The following is a 22,875-nucleotide window of genomic DNA, read 5'->3' as shown; positions in this document are numbered from 1 at the left end:
TAAATGTTTATGTCGCTAGAGTCATACTCTGGAAGCCCGGCAGCGTAACCATGTGACGTCACCGCCCTGCGACGTCAACAACAATGGCAAGCTACTAGTTAAACTAATTTTACAAAGTGTATAAAAACGAAAACATCAAGAGGGGTTTCAATAAAGTTATTTTAACTCATAATAAAGTTTATTTTTTAAGAACTACAAGCCTTTCTATCCAAGGATCCCTTTAAGCACAAACTTGGCCTACCATAAAATAGAACTCTAAATTGTCCTAGAACATAGAGCTTTAACTTGTCCTACCAGAAAATTGAGCTCTAATGTGTCCTCCCAGAATAATTAAACTTGAACTTGTCCTACCAGAATAATTAAGATCTAACTTGTCCTGTCAGATAATTGAGCTCTAGTGGTCCTTCCAGAAAACTGAAACACTAACTTGTCCTGCAAGAAAATGTAGCTATTATTTGTCTTTTCAAATTTTGAGTGGCTGGCTGTTGAAATTATTTGTCAGATTGATTGGCTACGGGAGATCATGTGGTCACTTTACTTACATGTTAAATACATGTATGTTTCGTCATTATAGTGAAGCATAAATGAAGAACTTTCATTCAAGACATTAGGCAAGTATACTCAATTGCTGTACCATCTCAAATGACAAGCTAGTGTTTGATGATTGGCATAAAAAGAGCCATTTTGACAGTAAAATGAAGTAGCGACTGATCCGTTCTGCCTCCTAGAAGGCTGATCCGGCATCTGAAGCAATACTGATTATACGCCAAGTGGAGCCCACGGAACCAGAGGATCGGTGTTAAATCAGAGTGAGAATCGGGAAGTGATTTGTCACGATGAGACAAAGACAGATGGATGCGCTTGTTCAGAATGTTGTGAGCTAAGACGGATGACAGTGTAGTGTAGTGATTAATCTTTGCTCGTTACTTCAGGGATTCTGCAAGTGGGACATAAAAAGCAGTCATGTTTTTTTCTGGTCATTTGTTATCCGGTTTTTCATGACTCAACCTCAAGAGAGATTTGAGTTTTTTGGGAAAAAAATCAGAGGCTCGAAAACAGATGTTACATTACTAAAAAGCTAATGTGGCTAATGATATTTTTCTAACTCATTCACTGCCAACCCATGTACCGTAATTTTCGCACTACAAGGCGCCCCTGACTATAAGCCGGCACCCACCAAATTTGACACGAAAACGTTTTTGTTCATAGTTAAGCAGCACTGGACTATAAGCCACAGCTGTCCTCGCTGTATTATAGGATATTTACACCAAAAGATATCAGCCGGTAACATTTTATCTGACAGTGGCATCATAAGACTGTCATAAGACTAAATGAACCACCATGAAGCTTTGAACCAATTGGCTGCAAAGCTTCACTGCTTCAACAAGCTTCATTTGACCATCACTGCTCCCTTGGGGGAGACAGTCAACCTCTGCTGTCACCTGCTGTCAACACTGTTGTCATCCAACAAGCCTCCTAGCATGCATTGCAGCGCTACAGATGTAAATAACAATCAAAATTCATGTTTTGTGCTAATTAGTTCTTTAGTTAATGTTCTAGTTGTTTCATTAATTGCTAGTTATGGTATTTGGTAACACTTTATTTGACGGTGGCGCCATAAGACTGTTATAAGACCATCATAAATATGAGATGACACTGTCATGAGCATTAATGAATGCTTATAATTTATCATTTAGTGTTATCTGACTAATTATCTCACTTTTGAATGGTTGTTAAAGATCCAAGCAGGACATAAATGGAGTTAGTGACATAATTTGCCATTTTTGTCACATTTGTCATAAGCATTCAGTAATGCCCATGATAGTGTCATGTCATAATTATGACGGTCTTTTGGAAGTCTTATGACGCCGCTGTCAAATAAAGTGTTACCTATTAACCCCAAAAAATCAACAAACAAGCCACACTGGACTACAAGCCGCAGGATTCAAAATAAAAGAAAAAAGTAGCTGCTTATAGTCCGAAAAATACGGTACATGTTTCACATTCAGAGAGTATGTGTTGTGGCAGTTAGAAAAAAAACAAACAAACAGGAACACGTATAGTAAACCACACATGGGATCAACGAACAGTGTAATCCAGATCATATTTCTGCCATTTGTCAATCATTTTTACTGTGTATGTAGGACAGAGAGTGTGTATAGATATATTTTCAGTGTATCAGTCCCCGGAAAGTAGAATTGAAGATCATCCAAGGAACAGATTGTCCCACTTCTACGTTGCGCAAAAGTAGAGCGGCCAACTCGCGTCCTCTATATCATTCGCTTTCTACCCTTCAGCTTGAGGAGCAATCAAGAGCACTCTGGGTGTGCTCAATCAACGCCTGGAGTAGGCTCGATGTTTGTTTTATAGACGGTGACGCCATGGGTAATTCCCGGTGACGGAAGCTAGTGTCAAATAAGGTTACTGGTATTGAAGAATTGTTCACCATCAGCCAAACTGCAGCCCATTGTGATGTTGTTATCACTATCTAGAGCTCGTAACTTAACCCTTGAGAGTCGAAGGACGCGCCGGCGCGTCCTCAGCGCACGTCGTCTTTGAAGCGCCCTCGCGTTTTAATTACGTCACCCACATGCCGTTGGTTGGTCTCGTTTTAAAGTGCGGAAGTTGTGGTTTACTCTCGTTGTTATTTGAAGTCAATCGACCAACTAAAACGTGAGATATTGTCATTTAAGTTTTATAGTTTTATTGTCCTCTCAAAAAAACATTAAAACGCTGCATGGATAATTTGTTTATGTCTATATTTCCATCATTTCTTGTCCTTTTTCAAAACGGAAGCTCCATGAAAAAAACACAAATCAAACGAACCCTTTCGAAGTCACAGTGGAAGCACAACATGCGTTTTTTTTTTTTTTAAATAAATATAACTGCCGTGCGAGGTTCCACCGAACGAGAGCGAGGAGTGTTCTGAAGCAGCGAGGTGGCGACCGACGGCCGTTTGAATCGAGCGAGCAAGCGACTTTGTGTGACTTTGAGAATGAACGGATAACTAAATTTAGCGCAAGCAATTGTGCTTTTTGATCAACGTGAGGAAGAGGATGGTCCAAATTCGTCATCATCGTCTTCTTCGGAAGAGTCCTCGAGTGAAGATAGTGGCGGATTTGAACACGTGGGTGACGCCATCGACGAGCAGAGGTAAGCCAACCCACTTTTTTTTTTTTTTTATGCTGCTGAAAAAGTTTCTTTTGAAAGTTTCTTTTGATATTGCAAGACAAAGTTAATTTTGATGCAATATAAGTGTGTGTTTGTGTATATAATAATAAAATGTGCATATCGGATCAAAGTATAATTTGTGGTCTTCCTTCTATATGAAGATTAGGGATGTAGCACATATTCAGCTATGGTATTCTTTCTATTGTCATACATATAGATTTCCATTATTATTTATTTCTGTATATATTTTTATTTTATACTTTATTATTTTCATAAATACTGACTTTTTTTTCATGTACATTTATAGTGACAATGAAAGTAAAGTGAAATGAAAATGGAAGGGTGGAAAGAGGACCGACACCCCATGGAAGTGTGGGCTGTGTGATGTAGCCCTGTGTCTAATTCCAGGACGAAACTGCTTTTCGGAGTGGCATGCCTGAAAAAAAATTGACTTATTTATTGTAAATATTTTTGAAAATACTTTTTTTCCCAATGTTATATATATATATATTTTCCCACAATCAGTCTTCTCAATTTGTGTATATAAATGTGTGTTCAAGAAGCTTGATTGTGTGTACATAGTTTTCATCAGGTGATGGGCCGCAATACCTAAACTCATATAGAGATGGCCTCTAAACACTTTTTGTGTTAGATGGTATATTTTTTCACTGTTCTTCACTGTTTGGTCTGCTGTATATAACCTGTTTTGACTAGAGCATGTATAAAGGCAAAAAACGCCTATGGCTATACCTGTTGTTTATGTTGAATTGTCAAAAATAAGACTATTTATTCTAAGTTTTTTTGGTTGAATGTTCATCCTAACATGTTGAATAAATATTACAAAGTTTCAAAACGGTTCGTTACGCATGTTTGGTTGTCAATTGGACATCAATATTAAAGATTTTGACAAAACGATTTTGGAATTTTTGGTCTTTTTGGGCCCAAAATGATGATTTATAATTGGTCAGTAAAGGAAACAACAGTTTGGACATGAAGTTCAAGGTGTCACAAAAAAAGGGACCAAACCAGGCCATCGTAAACAATTCTTTCTTTGAAATATAAAGGCAACTTCAAAGGCATGCAAAATAAGACAAAATAGGCCCAGACCTTAAAGGGTTAAATTTATGGCAAGCAACCACATGCATAAATGAATTTGGGACTTTAAGACAAACATTAAAGCAGTTTTGCTGTCTTAAATTAAGATAAAATGCTGTGATTTAACAATGTACCGAGTTAGTATGCTAACATTAGCAAGTATAATTGATTTGTTAGCAGTGTTGTTAATCTTAGTTTAAAAAAGTAATTACAGTTATAAATGACTTCTCCCAAAACATAATTGAGTTATTAACTCAGTTACCTCAGCGTACGAGTAATTAGTTACTTGGCAATGTAACTGACGTTACTTTTCATGTTCTACACGTTATTACGTGATCCATTCTATAACTTTCACATCAAATATGTTTAGAGTAACTGATTGAATTTGATTCCCAAAAACTTTTTTTTTTTTTGTGGGGGGGGGTTATTTCACCAGTATAAGAGTGTAATGGTTTACAAACTTTACCTTAGGATGCTGTGAGAGAAAAGCTTTTTTCCTATTGTATTGAATATACAGTACTATATATAGATGTATTTTTTAATAAGCAGGTGAGGCTTGAATCTCTTCCCTCTTCTATCTTTGCTGTAGTTGTTTTGATTAAAAAAAAAAAAAAAAAAAAAAAAAAAACACACACGGTTTATGGATACGTCATTCAAGAAAAGTTTAGGGCAAGTGACTATTTTTGGTAATTGAAAAAAAAAAAAAAACACACACAAATGATTATTATATTGTAGCATCTACAAGGATAATGCCCACTTGGTGATTATAATGCATACTTAACAGGAAAACAGTCCATTATTTTAAATTAATTGCACCCACCCGAACGCCACAAACCGTATGTAAAAAGTTTACCGTGTGTTTAACATGACGCTCGCCACGTTAAATGCTAACGCTAGCGAGAACGCGAAGGCTATGCCAACGCTCTGAGCCACCTAGCATCGCGTTTGCAACGCCGTTATAACCCTCCTTTCCCCTCTTCTCCCGCTCTGCTCTCTCTGTCTCTCAGACATTTCTCGCGTCATTCAGCCAACGTAGTAACGCATGTTAACGCACTCCTTTACATTCCCAGTAACGGTCACGGTGTTGCAAAGATGGGAAAAGTAACTAATTCGATTACTCACTAGGCATGTGCCGGTATGAGATTTTGACGGTACGATAACCGTGAGCAAAAATACCGCGGTTTCACGGTATCACGGTATTGCAATTATAGCTACAAAATGTGTTATTTTAAGATGTATGGGTTAAAAAAAAAAACTTTTTTCCATTGAACAGGATTTTTTTTTTTTCCAGAACATAGTTGCAAATTGGAACATGAATATATTGTTAAAATAAATAAATTATCAATAAAAAAACAAATATTTTAAATAAAATTAAAATATAACTTATAGACTATACCCACAGCCACACCTCAAGTTGCTCAAGATTAGAGCAAGAACAAAATCATTTCTATAAAAAAGTAAAAACACTTCTGAATAAAATTTTTAAAAAATTTATACTGCATCACTTTTTTTTTGAGGGTGGAAAAGCTCAAGTGAAGTTTTGCCAATTTCAGCCACTGTGTCAAATCTAGTCTACATGATGTCATGCCTTTGTGTTAAAAAGAACAAAGAGTTCATAAGTTAATAAGTTAGTTAAAAATGTACAAGTTAGTTAAAAATGTAAAAGTTGGTTAAAATGTAAATATTGCTGTGGAAAGGTTTCATCTTTGAAAAAAAAAAAAAAAAAAAAAAACATTCAGAGTGAGACCTCGCCTTGAGCTAACGAACGTGGATTTGTGCTTAGGGCAAGATCATCTTTCGCAATTAACGATCTTTGATGCTATCCTCCCCCCCCCTTCATTCAAGCGAATCAAGCTTGTTTTCTCACTCTGCAGCTGTAACACTCGACGAAGTTGCTCTCCCAGCTAAGTCTAGGCTAACATTCATCTTTGTAAGCTTTTAGTTAGTGTGTATATCGAATTTGAAAGGAAAATGTGTGTTTTGTTTTTGGCGAACTTTTCCATGATGCTAATCTGTTGAAGCTACTCACACATGAAAAAATACAATTGTACAACGTTTTAAATGTTTTCATTTTGTATACTACACTTACCACGATTTGAGAGCTCAATAAATTGAAGAAAAGAACGCCTTATGTTTGGAGGATTTGTTTTTGGGTTCGCTGGCTGTCTAGCTGTTAGCGTCACTTTCACACACAGCAACAAACGGGAGTGGGTGAGTGCTGCCGCGCCATACCACTTGTAGCTGCATTTTTGACACATGAAAAATAGCGAATACCGTACTACGGTCTGACGGAAAATTTTAGTGGTTTTGAAACCGCGACGTTTTCACACCTCGGTAAACCGTGAAACCGGTAACCGGCACATGCCTATTACTCACTACTGACAAAAATAACACAGTTAGTAACGCCGTTATTAACAACACTGTTTGTTAGTACATAAGAATAATGATGTAGTTGTTCTCAGCATTCGTGTTAGCTAGCAATTGACATTACGAGCTAACATATTCATCGCTACTTAAATCTTAATCACTCGTTCATAATTTTCCTCGCCAGCTAGTGGGGAAGGCCAAACCAATCAGAGACAAAGCGGGAAGTTCATAACGTCACAAAATCCAGTTGCACAATTAAAGGTAACTTTGTTTACGTTTTAAACAAAAGCACAACTTTAGCATAAAGTCATCACCCACTCTTCTAAGAAGGAACAATTTCTATTCACAGCACAAAAAGCTGCATATTTTATCAATTTAATATCTAACAAAACAAAGCTAATCTTGTTTTTTTGGCAATTACATGGATGATTGGTTTTGTTACCCCTGAATGTCCTGATCCAAAATATAAGTGTGCCCTCCAGCTCAGTCTTCCGTTCATCACCTCACCAAGGGCGCTTATTTTTAGGATAAATGATCACCTGGCAGCTATCCGCACACACATGAAAAACAGAAACGGTTTCATTCGCATCGGTCTTTCTATATTGTTTTAAAAAATAAAAAAGGGTGGGGGTTGTCTGGAAGCACTAGCTTGAATGGCCGTCTCATGTTGATAAAAGTGGGCTATGTTTCCCTTCAGACTGTATATAATTGGGTCAGCTGGATCAGGCGCCCAGGGCCTCATTTGGGCTAAACTTGGCTGGGAGACCTCAATGTAGACTGCATTGCAGTGGTACTATTTTATTGCCATTGACAGAAATAAATGTGTACAGTGGTAAATCGTTAGGTGATTAGCATAGTTACTAAAATTTTGGGACTTTTTAACACAAGAAAAGGACAAAGACAGGATTGCAAAAACACGATTTCTAAGCAAGGAAAATTGTATTAATTGATATTTTAACAGTAATTTAAAGATGACTTTGGCTGTTATGCTATTAGGCTAACAAAATTATTTATGTGCAAAATTACACTTGAATGGTGTTTCATAGGAAGTTTTCTTTGTGTTATTTTTATATTCCTTGCAATATTTAGACTAATATTGGTGTATTTTTCTTGTAATATTTTGATTTTATTCCTTAAAAGTATTTTCAAAATATTTTTGGTACATGTATACTGTAATTTTCAAACTATAAGGCGCACCTGAATATTGGCCACCACCCACCAAATTTGACACGAAAACGGCATTTGTTCATAGATAAAACACACTGGACTATAATCCACGGCTGCAGTCCTCACTGTATTTTGGGATATTTATAACAAAATACATTAACCAGTAACACTTTATCTCACAACGGCATCATAAGGCTGTCATAAGACCAAATGAACCACCATGAAGCTTTGAACCAATTGGCTACAAAGCTTCATTGCTTCAAGAAACTTAATTTGGCCATCACTGCTCCCTTGGAGGAGACAGTCAAGCTCTGCTTCCACCTGCTGTCAACATAATTGTCGTCCAACATGCCTCCTAACATGCATTGCAGCGTTATAGATGTAAATAACAATCAAAATTCATGTTCTGTACTAATTGTTTCTTTACTGTTCTAGTTGTTTCATTAATTGCTAGTTAAGGTATTTGGTAACACTTTATTTGACAGTGGCGCCATAAGACGTTATAAGACCATCATAATTATCACATGACACTGCCATGAGCATTAATGAATGCTTATGACCAGACATGTCCAAAGTCCGGCCCGGGGGCCAAATGCGGCCCATGGTCAAATTTCATCCGGCCCCCAGCCTCTGTCATAAAATCAATAACGTCTGGCCCGCACACAGATTTACTAAATTGGTCAGCAGTACTAATATCAGCATATGAAGTAGTCTACACACTAAATGCTGCTCCTCATTTACCCGCTAAAAGTCAGCAACACTCTAAGCAACCTTACCCCGTGTGACTCTTCCAATTTTCTAAAATGACGACAATCAACAAAAAAAAGTTGACTGCGACAGCCGATGCTTCAAGGATAGGTGGAAAATGGACTATTTCTTCACTAAAATACGCAACAACTGTCTCTGCCTTATTTGCAAAGAGACAGTTGCTGCTTTTAAAGAGTTCGATGTGAGGCGATATTACCCAACAAGACACTCTGACATGTACGACAAGATTACAGGGAAGATACGCAGTGAGAAATTGAAGCTAGTTTAATTTCACACCTGCAGTATTTCGCAAGAGCCCGAGAGTTGAAAGAGAATGCCACAAAGGCTAGTTATGAGATTGTTGAAATTATGAATTAAAAAAAAATAATACTAAAGAAAAAGTGACGCACAGAATGGCTTGCTAAAATTTGCTTAAATATATTGTTCTACTTAAAGGACGTCAGCCAAGGTCGGCTCCCCACATTTTTACCACATCAAATCCGGCCCCCCTTTGCAAAAAGACAAGCCTGCTTATGACAGATGTTATTTGTGTCATTTGGCAAATTATCTCACTTTTGAATGGATGTAAAAGATCCAAGCAGGACATAAATGGAGTTAGAGACATAATTTGCCGGATGACACTTAATGACATATGTCATAATTATTCATTAATGGCCATGATACGGTCATGTCATAAGTAGGACAGTCTTATGGAAGTCTTATGACGCCACTGTCAAATAATCCACACTAGACTATAAGCCGCAAGATTCAAAATAAGGGGAAAAAGTAGCGGCTCATCGTCTGAAAATTACGGTAGTTTGAAAATATCTTGCAGAGCGTTTTACTTGGAAATTTCTTGAGCTGATAGGGTTCTCAAGTTCTATTAATATTACAATTGTTTGTCAATTTATTTTGATTTTTCTTTTCATTTTGCAATTGTTTTCCCACAATATTTAATATTTTGCCCTAATTTGACTATTATTTCCGGAAAATTACTAGTTACTATTTCAAATTCAGGAAAAAAAATAATTGTTTACTGTTACGATGGTGACACGTGGTTACAGCTGGCCCTTAGGATGAAAAGTTGCCAAACCACTGCGCTAACAGTATCAAAGCATGCACGTACAAGCTTGTAAAACACATAGCAATGAGGGCGGCTTTTCATATGAGGCTTGAGTATGGATTTCACTTGCAGTGACAGATTCACTTACCTAGCACGTCCACTCTCAAAAACCTAACAGTGAGCGACAACAGTCAGCAACTAGCTAATAAAAGTTGTTCGACATGGCCGCCAGACTGAGGACGGCCTGTCGAGCTCCATTACGCTAAGCGCGCCGACCGTGTAATGTAAGCTAATGCAATGTAAGCAAGTATCTAGCATGCTAAATTGTAGTCACAGCAGCATAAATCAAAGAAACTCTTCAATTTTCCACACTTTAAAGTTTCTGTGAGGGAAGAGGAGGGGAAAAGTGTGAATTAACAATGCAGTTGGTCGCTATGCTACTACATACGGTCACATGTTGAGGAACTGTGTCTCCATGGTAACACGGCCTGGAGCTAGCATGATACCAAGGCCGTTTTGTGGACAGACGATTTATTGCGCTAACACTAAGCACATCGACTGTAAATGTTTTATGTATTATTATTGTTCATTACCAAATAGTTTTATGACTGAGTCTGAGAGTAGCAAAAACAGGAATGATCATGCTTTTAGTACCGTTGACGGAAGGGAATGAGTAAACTCATTGCCTGCTACTGGCAAAAATAGATGTCTAATTTATCTAAACTGAAAGGACTGACTGTGAATGTTCATCTTTTAGTCCCATTGTTCATTTTCCTAGCGCCGTTAATTGTAGCCAATTAGCGAATGGCAGTGGTATTTTGGCTAGTTGCCTTGCTACTTTTTTTTTTATTGTATTTTGAACAAATCAAAATATTCACAATCCATTTTAAAGGGAATATTAATTCGATGTGAATAAATTGAGTCACAGAATGAATGAAACTCTAAAGTAAACATACGACCATGTCTCTTATCAGCAGTTCCCCAATTGAGCTGCCACCAGGTCAATTCAAAAGCCAAAATTATAGGTATGACCGAATTATTTTCTGTATAACTGTAATTCATCATGATTTAAAAAATGTATAGTGTCAGCCCTATTTTAACTTAAAAAATGAATTGGGCATTTGAAGTAATTTAAATGGAAAATTTGATTTACAAATTAATTGAATCAAAGAACAAATTAAACTTATGAGTCAAGGCACAACTACGTCCTGCACTGTAAAGGTAGGTAAAGGCCAGAGTCAATGATGGACTAACTCACATTATGTCAACATGGATTGGACGCCTCAACGGCAGTGAAACATGAGCACTCGCTGCCAATCCTTAACAACATGGCTTTTTCCATACATTCACTCCATTAATGCTTTTGCTGCCATTGACGACGATAAACGTCCAAGCCATTTGGACTGGGAGATTTGGCAGCGATGCTGCAAGCCCCTCCCGTTCCTGATGGATTGGACGTCTCTCACTGTAATGAAGCACAGTTGTTGTTCCGCCCGTAGTGTCAGTAAGAAGTCAAGCTCTCACTCGTCCGCGTCAACTTAATGGCGAATGCGCAGTTTGCCATTTTTACAGCTGACAGAACTCCCCAAGGGAACCTGAGCTGTACTCGTCGGAGGCCATGGAAACGGGCCGTTTCCTTTGGTCTTAATGAGCACAACAAGCGTCCGCTTATTAGCTTCATTAAAAACCATATTAGCGGATAATCCTCGTTTTAGAACGTGAACATTCCCACAAAGGCCTCGTGTGTGCGAATGAGTGTTTTCCTCTGATAGTGCTTCTTAGCGACTCCATCCAGCTGTAGCCCAGTTTAATCCCCCCGCGAGAGCGAGTGTGGGAGCATCTTGGCGTGATTTTTGCATTTCTGCTTGACGGGGCTCGCAGGTTGCGGCTAATAAGAGAAAAGCTGGACTCTCTCGGGTGCAGCAGTCAGCTGTCAATGGAAATATTCTCTCAACGTGTCCGTTGGCAGTGTTACTATTCCACGTATACTGCGCCGTCAGCACAGTTTATTGACCTATGCTTCCAGATAACCTTAATATATGGCTTAATGTTCAGGGACTACTACATAACACAGCAGTAATGTAATTCAGGGCTCTGGTATAATGATTGTTGTACTAGTATAATTATGGTCACAACTTAAAAAGTTCACTTTTCAGTCAGAACCTATGCGAGAAAACAATGACCACAGGGATGCACACAGGCCTTCTGGAAGAAAGTATCAATCAAGGTTATGATCCCTTTATTTAGAAAAGTCAAAACCAGGGAGTGGATAAGGGAAAGTAAATATAAGAGCACATCATCATTTAGATTCTTTAGGCAGAAAAGATTCAACAAGAGGGGGGTATGAGGTACAAAAAAAACAATTAGAGGGAAAAGGCAAAAATATGGTGAAGAAAAAACAAACTCCATGCACACCATCAGTCGGCATTTTGATTCCTTGGGTGGAAAAGGCAAATGAGGAGAGTGGACGAGTGAATAAACCTTAGGTGGAAAAAGGGAAAAAAAAAAAGAGGGTGGATGCGGGGGAAATAGTAACTATGGGCACACCATCAGTTGGCATTTCCATTCCACAGGAGGACAAGGAATAACAAGAGGCTAGGTAAGGGAATAAACCTTTGGTGAGAAAAGGAAAACAAGAGGGTAGATGTGGGGGAAAATAGTAACTCAAGGCACCCCATCAGTTGGCATTTCCATTCCTAAGGTGGACAAGAAAAAAACAAGAGGGTGAATGAGGTTGAAAATAAAAACTACCTTTGTCTATGACACCAGTCAGCACCCAGATTCCTTAAATGGAAAAGAGAAAACCAGTGGGTGGATGAGGGAAAAAAAGAAGGAACCCATGGCTTTCCATCAGTCAGCGCCTCAATTCCTTAGGTGGAAACGGGAAAACAAGAGTGGACAGGTAAACAAAATTATATCAGCGCCCAGATTCCACAGAAGGAAAGGGGAAAACAATTGGGTGGAACAGGGAAAAAACAAACTAACACAGTGCTTCTTGGAGGGAGTCCAAGTCTTTGTGATTGTCACCTCAGAAAACGGCAATAACACGGCATCCCAATTTCTTAAGTGCAAAAGGGAAAACAAGTGGGTGGAAAAGGGAAAGAAAAACACTAAGGGGGGAAAAAAATTACACCAGAATGCATATACTGTGATTTTAGCAAAAATGTCTTATGTTTTTGTTTATGCTCATTCATTATATACACGAGCCTTCAAGGTCCTTCGCTGCCTGCTCCTCCCAGCTCCAACGAATTGGCCGTCTATGGCTGTCACTGGCAGCCTTGATTTAACTACTCATACAAACACACTCACGCAGAAAAGTGCATAACACCAGTGCCGCATCTCCGCATTATGCAATCTAATTGACTTAGCAAAGCTTTCTGAGACCACCCGCTGTTCCGCACAACAAGCAAAATTGGCTTCAGAAGCATTTTTTAATTCTTTATTTTCGCCCAAGCGCATCTCCCGGGATTTATTGAGAAAGAAAAGAAAAATAAACAAAGCGGGCAATTTAAAGCGCGGCGGCAGAGATTAATGGCCTCTTCAAACACGCGCGACCATTCATCAAACGGGAAGAAAGGGACGACTTTATCAATGGCCGAGAGTGATGATGCGCGACGTTTGTGTCTGATGCCAGAAGATGATGAGATTAGGACCAAAGGAAAAAAAAAAGTTGCTACGTGTTTAGCAAAAAATGATGTGATTGCGTATTCGTTTTTAATTGACGGTAATAGGCGTCCAATCATGTGGCTCTTAAAAATTTGATTAAAACACTTTATATATAAAGAGTTTATCACTAATAGTTGTCCACTCTATTTGAAGTGGGAGGCCATCCCTTCCACTTCAAATGGTTTGGACATCTAGCACCGTCAGTGCAGGGCAAGGACACAGATTTAACTGGGAATGGCGAAAATCCATTAAAAAATTTAGACCCAATGAAAAACTACCTTTTTTTAAATCCTCAAAATTCTTGGGGATAAAAGACCAACAATGCTTTTCCCACCAAAAAAATGAAAAAATATATATTTTGAAATATAATTTTAAAACATAAAAAAAAAAACCACAAAAAACACACACACACTAGGTATCATAATAATTACTGTTTCATGCAGTCATGCTAGGCATTCACTCATTTAAAACTGTGATAAATCACATATAAGAGTTTCGCAATTACTCCCACAGGATGTAATTATACTCTAAAAAAGTGAATCTCATTTAGACTGATGAACGTTTTCACTATGAATTTACTTCAGTGCTTCTCTTTGTATTGGACACATTCATCAGTCTTGTCTCGGACGACGTGCAATTAACGCCGACTTTTCTTTGTCCCACTTTAGAGATGGTGCCCACCTCCATAAAACACGTGAATCAGCCCCCACAGGACCCATTCTCCTTCCTGCTCTGTCACATATTCCAGCAGCAAAGATTTCCTCACAGTTTGTTACACATTTTGCTCTTTAAACGCAAAGACATCACAGTTACATGACAGTTTAGGATACAGAAGTCAAATTCAAGGTCCAGCCCGACACACCTTTTTACTTGGATTGAGAAATTAAATTACGTGCATCGATTCCAAGTAGTTATTTTTTAATTATTATTTATTATTATTATAGTTATTTTTGCTAAAATGAACATTTAAATAAATTTTTTCTAGTCCTAATTGAAAGATTGACGACAATATTTACGGTTTTCCTTTTTATTTCTTTATTATTTAAATGAATAGCAAATAACATGTTTCAAAATGTAAAAGTAAATACAAATTTCTTATTTAAAATGAAAAACAAAAGAATTTTTTTTACCATTTACCTTTATAATTAAAATGTAAATTGAAAAAAATAAAGTGAAAGAAATTAACATTTAAATTTTTTTTAAATAATATTTTTTGTGTGTTTATATTAAAACTAAAAAAGAGTATTTACTGTATTTTTGTGTGTGTTTTATATTAAAACTAAAAAAAAGAATATTTACTGGTTTCCCCTGAAACAATGACAACAATATTTACGGTTTTCCTTTTTAATTTTTTATGCTTTAAAAGAAATTAATTGCAAATAACATGTTTTAAAATGTAAAAAAAAAATTTTTTTTTAAAATTCTTATTCAAAATGAAAAAAAAAAGGAAAAATTTCTTTAAAGTTTTTTACCTTTATAATTAAAATGTAAATTGAAAAAAATAAACTGAAAGAAATTAACATTTAAATTTTTATTTTAAATAATATTTTTTGTGTGTTTTATATTAAAACTAAATAAGAATATTTACTGTATTTTTTGTGTTTTATATTAAAACTAAAAAAGAATATTTACTGGTTTCCCCTGAAAGAATGACGACAATATTTACGGGTTTCCTTTTTAGTTTTTTATAATTTAAAAGAAATTAATAGCAAATAACTTGTTTTAAAATGTAAAAAAATAATAATAATAATAATAATTTATTTAAAATTAAAAACAACAACAAAAATACCTTTAAATTTTAGGTATAAAAAATTAAATTGAAAGAAATAAACATTTTTTAATAAGAACATTTTTATGTGTGTTTTATATTAAAAATAAAAAAATATTTACTGGTTTACTTTTTTTTTGTTTTTCTAAATGTACATTAGTTTTTTTAAAATGAAAACATAAAAAATAATAATAAATGAAAAAAATTCTAAAAAATAAGATTTTTCCCCCTTTTTGTAATCACACAAAAAAGTATTTTCTTGTTCCCCCTTTTTAATAAAAAATACAGATTTTTTTTTAAAAAATATGAATACTTTAATACTTTTTTAAAGAATTTTTTTAATGAATATTTACTGTATTGTCCTTTTTTTTTAATTAAAAAATAAATAAAAAGAAGGTTTTTTTTTTCTTCTGTTGTATCCTTTTTAAAAATTAAATATTTATAAAGAATGTTTTGCTTAAAAGAGGATTCAGACATTTTTTAGGGCAACAAGGTCTCCAAAAAAATTAATCGGCTAACGAAATAGTTCAATAACGATTCATTTGATCGTCAATTAGTTGATTAGTCACGGCAGCCCTAGTTGCCGGACATAAGGGCCCTACGATGTGGCCCTGATAAGTTTTACACTTCTGGTTTATTGCATTTTAGACAACTTTAGAACATAAATGAGGAGTAAAAAAAGTACCTTATTAGTTTGTCTTGTAGTTCAGGTTGGAGACTTCCTTTACAAAAAAAGACCATAAAAAAATTAGAATCCAATTATTTTGTTTTTGAAAAACAGGAAGATTTTTAGCACCATTTTTGCAGCGCTGCAGTCACTAAATGTGCATCGCAGTGAAGCAGCCAGAGCGACTGGATTGTGCAGTCTGTCTCTTTTTCACTCTCGCTCTCTCTCTCTCACACACTTTCACCTCTTGAGTGCCCCAGTATGGTGCTCTCTCTTTCTCTCCTCTTTATACTGATGCCCCGTCATCAAACTCATTATCTTCCAGCTCACGTTGATATTTTTGGGAAAGATTTTGGGGGGAAAGCGTGTGCTGGTTTTGTACCTTTCTTGAATTTTAGTTCTGAACTATGAGTGGATCTAAAATGACCACTTTAAAGAAGCACATATATGAACTTCAGCTAAACCTAAAGAATGCAAATTAATATAGTATGGGAAAATAAGTGCAACAACAAAAATCTAACCAGTTAGTTCCTTGATGTTTCTCGAAGTGTACATTGGCTCCCTCTGGTGGTGAATGAAAAAACATTACAAAATTAATGCGGGACGACAATAAACGTTCATGTTGTCTCAATGAGTAGGATTTTAACTCATTGGCTGCCATTGATAGTCAGTTATAGTCAAACCAGAGTTGCTTTGAAAGTTGACCACACCATTAAAAAGTCAGCTTTATCGTCATTTTCTTATGCACAAGTCATACAAGCAAACCAAAAGTGTGTTTCTCTCTATCCCTATCAAGGACACAGACAAAAGACTAACATTTTGGCGAGACAAACATACATTGGAAAACAAAACATGACTGTTAACAGTTGACAGATAAGACTAATAGCAATGATAATAATAATAAAGGTATGTAGTGATAACACATATGGATCAGCAACCCTTATTTCATAAATTAACTCATCGGCTGCCATTGACAGCAATAGTCGTCCAATCATACGTGGAGATTAAAGAGCATACGACAGGAGAAAAAAAAAAAGTCTTAAATAGCATTATTATGTGAATTAGAATCATATTTTGAGACGATTCGACTATATACAACAATTTAGCAAAGCGCAGATGACGAGAAATTAGTCTTTTAATCTGCCGGTTAGCCACGCCTACCGTTATAGGGCTCGAGCGTCCCCAGCAGGTGGATGACGTCAGCGGGAGACTGTGCTCATCGGTTTTACTATTCAGCCCATTGAGGGGGAATTATTCGGAACGAGGAAAACGCGACGAAGAGAGCCGCAAAATGTCATTGTTTCAGTCTCTCTACTCCAATATTTTTACAGGATATTCTTTTTATCCAAGTATTTTCCCCAATAGCTAAATAAATGGCTTGAGAAGGACCAGTCAGCCCGTCGAGGGGGAACTATTCACAACGAGGAAAACGCGACAAAGAGAGCTGCAAAATGTTATTGTGTCTGTCTCTTTACTTCAATATTTTTACAGGATATTGTTTTTATCCAAGTATTTTCCCCAATTGCTAAATAAATGGCATGGTCATGACAAATAACAGTCTTGTGCTAAATGGAATATGAAATAATAAAAATGCACTTATTCAGGACGACATGGCAAAATTACTCCATAATGGTCAAAACTGTCCACTTCACCTTTACTGTCGCACCTCCCGAACGATATTTTATGACACCTAAATCGGACGTATGTCATTTCCCTTCCCTGGCTTCGGAGAATGTAAACAAACCAAGAGGCGTGACAGCTAGCCGACATGCTAACCCAAACCGAGTGATGTTTCAAAGTCTTCGAAGCGGAAAATCACACATAACTAGCCCGGATTATTTGACATGACGACTGGGTTGTCGATTGTCTACACGGATCGGCAAACCGCCCGGCGGAGAGCAATTTACAGTTCGTTCCCCGGAGGAGGGCGGCTGCAGCTGTTGCGCAGCTAACGTGCAGCTAATATGCACGAGGAGAGCTTTTTACATGCCTATCAATGATCAAACGTAAGTAGTCCTTTATTTAAAGAAAGTTTGTAGTGTTTACTTTGTAATCGCTGTATTAATATTAGACATTATACAAAACAAGATGTTTACTCACTTCCTCGTAAGTCCAATGGTCCCACAGTAGTAGGGCTTGGCCAATATCCACGGTGAATGGGAACCTTTTGAAACTCCAAAAAGGCGCACACGCCTCTCCCTCATAAAGCAAGATTTTTCTGCAGCCGTTTGGCTGGCGTGATGCGAAAAATCAACGTATTAATCCGCAAAATCAGCTGAATCCTTAGTCCTCATACACAACAGTAGGCTGTATAGTGAAGAGGAGTCCTTCTCCCGTACAAGTCACAGTGCACTCCTCATCAATGCAAGACTGAAGCCGGAAGTCACTCATTTTCATGGCGCGGGATTAAAAAAACTAAATAAATATAGCGATCGCTACCACACACATCCAAGCGGTCCATATCATTCAGGAGCATAAAATACCGCGTGTATTATGAAATAAACATGCTTTTTCGTGTCACATGCACTTTAAGGCGCGTCCGGTGGTCGAAAATGTCACTGCATGTAATTGACTTTCCTATACTGAAAGTGAATTTAAAACTGAGCCTTTGTCGGTAAAATGTTGTCTATAAAAGTTGCAAAGCAATAGAATAACAAAAATGAAATGAACAAAAAACGTTTTTATAATTCAAAATTATTGAGTAGACCCTGTGACTAGCACATGAGAGACGGTCATTTGCTTTGCTTAGCTAAAACCACCTGAGGCCATTCACGACGGATATACGTACTTTTTTCAAACCTAAGCTTTCAAAAGCGACAACAACTACTGAGCCAGATCTAAGGTTTGATGATGTGGACCATGAAATGCCAGAGAGCTGGACGACAATCTTGGCCAAAAGTATAGCTGTCCTAAGCAGCCTGATTTAGATTTTCCCCCAAAATGATAGGAAACAAAACGAACAGTCATTTTCAACGTATTATTAGAAATATTCCTGGCTGGAATATTCAGTCAAAAAGGATGTGGCGTCTGCTTCTCCACTAAGACAGAAAAACATGCGTGTACACACTCACACAGTTGGGATGCCTGTATGTTCAAGCATGGGCTAAGCTACTATCCGAGCATATATTTTGTAAATTAATTTTATTGCTGACACTGCATTTCGGGTCATTAACATGTTTTGACCCCCCACCACAAAAGTCAAATTCCACCTATGTGTCCAATCCATTTTGACTGGGAGGGTTGGTAGCGATCATTAGCTGCCAGCCTCTCCCAGTCAAAATGGATTAGACGACTATGCCATCAATGGAAGCTAAAGTACTAGTCCTTCTCAAAAACATTAGCATATTGTGATAAATTCATTATTTTCTGTAATGTACTGATAAACATTAGACTTTCATATATTTTAGATTCCTGCGATTGGCTGGCAACCAATTCAGGGTGTCCCCTGCCTACTGCCCGAAGTTAGCTGGGATAGGCTCCAGCACCTCCGCGACCCTCGTGAGGAATAAGCGGCATGGAAAATGAATGAATGAATGAATGAATATTTTAGATTCATTACACACAACTGAAGTAGTTCAAGCCTTTTATTGTTTTAATATTGATGATTTTGGCAAAAAGTCAAGAAAAAACAAAAATCCCTATCTCAAAAAAATAGCGTATCATGAAAAGGTACTCTAAAGAAGCTACTAACCTAATCATCTGAATCAACGAATTAACTGAAAAACCCCTGCGAAGAAGTCCTGAGGCTTTTAAAAACTCCCAGCCTGGTTCATTATTCAAATCCGCAATCATGGGCATGACTGCCGACCTGACTGCTGTCCAGAAGGCCATCATTGACACCCTCAAGCAAGAGGCTAAGACACAGAAATAAATTTCTGAGCGAATAGGCTGTTCCCAGAGTGCTGTATCAAGGCACCTCAGTGGAAAGTCTGTGGGAAGGAAAAGGTGTGGCAGGAAACGCTGCACAACCAGAAGAGGTGACCGCACCCTGAGAAAGATTGTGGAGAAGGGCCGATTCCAGACCTTGGGGGACCTGCAGAAACAGTGGACTGAGTCTGGAGTAGAAACATCCAGAGCCATCGTGCAGAGGCGTGTGTGACCTGACCTGGGCTACAGAGAAGCAGTACTGGACTGTTGCTCAGTGGTCCAAAGTACTTTTTTCAGATGAAAGCAAATTTTGCATGTCATTTGGAAATCAAGGTGCCAGAGTTTGGAGGAAGACTGGGGAGAAGGAAATGCCAAAATGCCTGAAGTCCAGTGTCAAGTACCCACAGGCAGTGAGGGTCTAGGGTGCCATGTCAGCTGCTGGTGTTGGTCTACTGTGTTTTATCAAGGGCAGTGTCAATGCAGCTAGCAATTAGGAGATTTTGGAGCACTTCATGCTTCCATCTGCTGAAAAGCTTTATGGAGATGAAAATGTCATTTTTCAGCACGACCTGGCACCTGCTCACAGTGCCAAAACCACTGGTAAATGGTTTACTGACCATGGCATTACTGTGCTCAATTGGCCCGCCAACTCTCCTGACCTGAACCCCATAGAGAATCTGTGGGATATTTTGAAGAGGAAGTTGAGAGACACCAGACCCAACACTGTGGATGAGCTTAAAGCAGTTATCGAAGCATCCTGGGCCTCCATAACACCTCAGCAGTGCCACAGGCTGATTGCCTCCATGCCACGCCGCATTGAAGCAGTCATTTCTGCAAAAGGAATCCCGACCAAGTATTGAGTGCATAGCTGATATAATTAATTGAAGGTTGACTTTTTTTGTATTAAAAAAACACTTTTTTGTATTGGTCAGATGTAATATGCTAATTTTTTTAGATAAATTTTGAACTACTTCAGTTGTGTGTAATGAATCTAAAATATATGAAAGGCTAATGTTTGTCAGTACATTACAGAAAATAATGAACTTTATCACAATTTACTAATTTTTTGAGAAGGACTCGTATTACTGTCCATCGCTAACATGCTCTGCACTGTCAAAGCTGTAATGATCATGGTCCTGGAACATGACTGACTACTACTCCCAGTCAGAAATGATGTCTACCGCCGTCAATGGCAGAGAATGAGTTAAACATTATCATGTAGGCCTAGCTGCAAGTATGAGGCTAAAAGCCACCCTTATGATTACTTAACACTAGCTTTTAGAGCTTATCAGAGAGATGCGAGAAGGGAAAGATGGGGAAAATACATTAACGGCACAAAAGTACGCTCTTATGTGCATGAAGCCTGCAAATGTGAGGCCTCTTAAGGGTAGCCCAACATCCACAAGAGCTCTCCTAGCTTTTTTGTCTTTTCTTTAATGTCCTGTAGCTGCAATTTTTTTTTCATGTGCTGATTTGTCCTCACATATAAAAATCAAATGTGCTGATTTAGTGTAATTATAAATGTGTTGAAATAAAATAGGCTAAAAAGTGAAATGTGAGGGTTAAGGTAGTCTAATAATAAATATGCTTAACCGGGCTAGCTAATGCATCCAATCAACATGAGGAAGTAGCATAAAACATTTGAAATGTGTGTGTTAAAGATAGTTTAATCAGGAATGTGCTAAAACAGGCTAACTAATGTGTTCATTGACATGGGGAAGTAACATCAAATATTTGAAATGACTGGGTTAAGATGGTTTATGTGCTAAAATAAGACAGCAAATGTGTCAAAATCAATATGGAAAAGTAGCATAAAACATTTCATAAGTGTGGGTTAAGATGGTTTAATCATAAAAGTGATAAAATAGGCTGACTAATGTGTCCAATCAGCATTGGAATGGATCACGAAAGATTTTATATGTGTGCAGTGCGTGAATGTTCAAAACTATGATAGCTAATGTCTTCAATGTGAGAAAGTAGTATAAAAGATTAGAAATGTGTGTGTTTAGATAGTTAAATCAGAAAATGTGCAATATAGGCTAGCTAATGTGTCCAATTACCATGGGAGTGTTTCATAAAAGATTTGAATCGTGTGGATTAAAGTAGTTTATTTATAAATTTGCTAAAATAAGCTAGCTAACAAGTCCAATCAACATAGGGAAGTACATCAAACATTTGAAATTATTGGGTTAACATAGTTTAATCATATAAGTGATAAAATAGGCTAGCTAATGCGAATGTGTCCAATCAACATCGGAGTGTATCATGAAAGATTTGAAATGTGTGCAGTGTGTAAAAGTTCAAAACTATGATAGCTAATGTCTCCAATGTGACAAAGTAGTATAAAAGATTTGTAATGTGTGTGTAAAGAAAGTTTAATCATAAATGTGCTAATATAGGCTAGGTAACGTCTCCAATCAACATGGGAGTATCATAAAAGATTTGAAAGGTGTGCAGAACGTAAATGTTCAGAACAATGTTCGCCAATATCTCCAACGTGGGAAAGTTGCATAAAACATTTGGAGTGTGTGGATTAAGGTAGAATGAATGTCATTACAGTGATTTATAGTATTATGTATGTTGTCATGTAATATTGTTGCCAACAAAGATTTTTCCTTTAACTGCAATTCCCAGATTGCTTTGCATTAGCACATGCGCACAATGGTTCTGTGCCTATCACCACTCATGTTCAGGTTCAATATGCAATTAAACAGGACATTTAGTCACAACAGCAGACTATGGCACTCAAATGCTTAACTAACATGACACAATAAATGACCGCACAAAACTAAAGCAAATAGATACATACCGACAGGTTGTGTGCTCCTCATGATTTCACGATCCAGGTGAGCATCACTAATGGCAGCCAGCTGAAAGAAGTCTCATTTACACTTGCGTACATGTTTAAGTGGTAGCAAGGGCATAGGTTTGGTCTTAACATTGGTAGGGATGATATAACAGCATAACCTGCATGTACACTTTTTGCTTGGGGACGGGACATTAATTAGACAATGTTGAAAAACCTTCCTAGTCAGGGAAAACAAAAATAAATAAAAATGGAGCCTTCCTTCAGGTAGAACACTACTGCTTTTGTCCAAAGGCACAGCCAAACTGAACAAAAAATGAAAGCTACTTTGGATTGCTTTAAGACCACATAAATAAAAATGAAAATTGGGGAGAAGGGGTAAACCTCAGTTCACGACATTTCTCACAGTTTAATTAACGTTAAAAGTAGAAAGCATGTACAGGAGGACCATTCTCTCTAAGCAGCTTCGTACTTGAGTTTTGCCGGTTAGC

General features: G+C 37.3%; 1 protein-coding gene across 1 annotated transcript in view; it reads right to left on the bottom strand.

Annotated features, from left to right (window-relative positions):
* The window catches only part of LOC130909456 (SH3 and multiple ankyrin repeat domains protein 1-like), a 113,490-nt gene extending 97,618 nt beyond the window's left edge, over positions 1-15,872 (bottom strand). Inside the window, exon 1 of the mRNA XM_057825967.1 lies at positions 15,730-15,872. The gene's annotated coding sequence lies outside the window, so the exon portion shown is untranslated. The remainder of the gene's footprint in view (positions 1-15,729) is intronic.
* Between the last annotated feature and the right edge of the window lie 7,003 nt (positions 15,873-22,875).

Source organism: Corythoichthys intestinalis, chromosome 21 (genome assembly GCF_030265065.1).
Source record: "Corythoichthys intestinalis isolate RoL2023-P3 chromosome 21, ASM3026506v1, whole genome shotgun sequence".
Classification (NCBI taxonomy): Eukaryota; Metazoa; Chordata; class Actinopteri; order Syngnathiformes; family Syngnathidae; genus Corythoichthys; species Corythoichthys intestinalis.
Note: the sequence above shows the minus strand (reverse complement) of the source record. Positions and strands in the feature narration are given on the sequence as shown.